At 47.6% G+C, this 1,993-nt stretch overlaps 1 pseudogene; it reads left to right on the forward strand.

Annotated features, from left to right (window-relative positions):
- The first annotated feature begins 424 nt into the window (after positions 1 to 424).
- Positions 425 to 1,372, forward strand: LOC128833667 (olfactory receptor 52E4-like; annotated as a pseudogene).
- Positions 1,373 to 1,993: the final 621 nt, after the last annotated feature.

Below are 1,993 nucleotides of genomic sequence, written 5' to 3' on the forward strand. Positions count from 1 at the left end.
GATAATTAGCACAGAAGTGGAGACATGCTTTTCTACAGCCTATTTACATTCAGATATTCTCTTCTCCTCTAGAGGCTGAGCAAACCTCACTGGGAATACACAGAGCTATATTATAAACTGTTCACACCCCTGTGTTGGATCTTGGCATGGGATGTTGCTGCAGTAGGGTCATTGTTCATAGTTATTTTCTCTGAATAATGAAAATGTAATTTTTCAGTGTATGAAGAGTGATCAATCTGCTTCTCCCATGAGAACAGCCTCCACTAGTGCTTGCAGTGTCTCATATTAATGCTGTCTCTCCATTCAGGCATTTATACTGTGACCATCACCCGAGACCCTGAGAACACACAGGAAGTCAGGGGGACGTGCAGTACATGCAGGAGACACCCTTATGCTCAGAGTTGGACGTCGTCTCACCTACTCTATGTCAGATTCCAACACAACCGGCTTCACCATCCCCTCCACCTTCATCCTACTTGGCATTCCTGGCCTGGAGGCAGCCCATATCTGGATCTCCATTCCCTTCTTTGCTATGTACGCCATAGCCGTGTTGGGGAACTTCACTATCCTGTTCATCGTGAAGAGGGAGCCCAGCCTCCACGGGCCCATGTTCTATTTCCTCTGCATGCTGGCCATCACTGACCTGCTCATTTCCACATCCACTATGCCCAAAATGCTGAGCATCTTCTGGTTCAATTCCAGGGAGATCAGTTTCAGTGCCTGCCTCACCCAGATGTACTTTGTTCACTCCTTCTCAGTGATGGAGTCTGGAATCCTTGTGGCCATGGCTTTTGATCGCTATGTGGCCATTTGCAATCCCCTGAGATATTCCACGACCCTGACAAACTCTGTTGTGGGCAAGATAGGCCTGGCCTTGGTACTGTGCAGTGGCATACTCACATTACCCTATCCCTTCCTAGCGAGGCGGTGGCCATATTTCAGAACCAATGTCATCCCCCACTCCTATTGTCGACATATAGCTGTGGTGAAGTTGGCCTGTGGTGACATCCACATCAGTAGTTAGTATGGCCTGTTTCATCTTGTCTCTGTGATCGGAATGGATGTGGTTTTTATCACTGTGTCCTATACTCTGATCCTCCGGGCCATCTTCCGCCTCCCCACAAAGGATGCCCGGCTCAAAACTTTTGGGACCTGCATCTCTCATCTTTGTGCCATCTTAGCTTTATACATCCCAGATTTCTTCTCCGCTTTCATGCAGAGATTTGGCCACAATGTTCCACTGCATTTCTTCGTTCTCATGGCCAATGTGTACCTCCTGGTGCCTCCCGTGCTCCACCCCATCATTTACGGGGTGAGGACCAAACAGATCCGGGACAGGCTGCTCCATCTCTTTACACATAAAGAGACCTAAATCTTTCCTCCATGTGTTCTGGATCTCAAATTGAGCTCTGTGCAGAGCTGGCTGGTGCATGGTGCTGGGGCCTCTTCCCTGAATCACTTACTGGAGAGACAGAGAGACATTAAACCCTTCCCTGTCCTTACTGTGCTGTGTCAATGTGATGAACTGGGCAGTTAGTCTATGTGCACTACACTAGGTTGCCACCTTTCTAATTGCTGGTAGCTGGATCCCTGAAATTACAATCTTGTTCCATCTCTACTGTCAAGCCTCGACCCTGCTGTGTGTCTTCTCCCCAAGGTACTGCCCCATCATCTCTAAAACTGAAATGTTCACACATCTTATGGCAAGTCACTGAAGGATACTGGTTAGTGTTAAAATTTAAATGTTTATTCTTACTTTATTACTAACCCTGTGGAGAGAGAGACCCCGTCAGGACTCCTGGGATCTATCTCAGCTCTGGGAGTTGAATGGGGTATAATTTGTTACAGCAGAAAGCAGATACATCTGGGGTCTAAATAAAATCAGAATGGCCCATGGTCCATGTAGCCCAGTGCCAGGTGCTTCAGATGGAATGAACTAAACATGGCAATCATAATGTGGTTCATATGGACCATAGGAGGGGTTGGATGGGGC

This window comes from Malaclemys terrapin, chromosome 1 (assembly GCF_027887155.1).
Source record: "Malaclemys terrapin pileata isolate rMalTer1 chromosome 1, rMalTer1.hap1, whole genome shotgun sequence".
Taxonomy (NCBI): domain Eukaryota; kingdom Metazoa; phylum Chordata; order Testudines; family Emydidae; genus Malaclemys; species Malaclemys terrapin.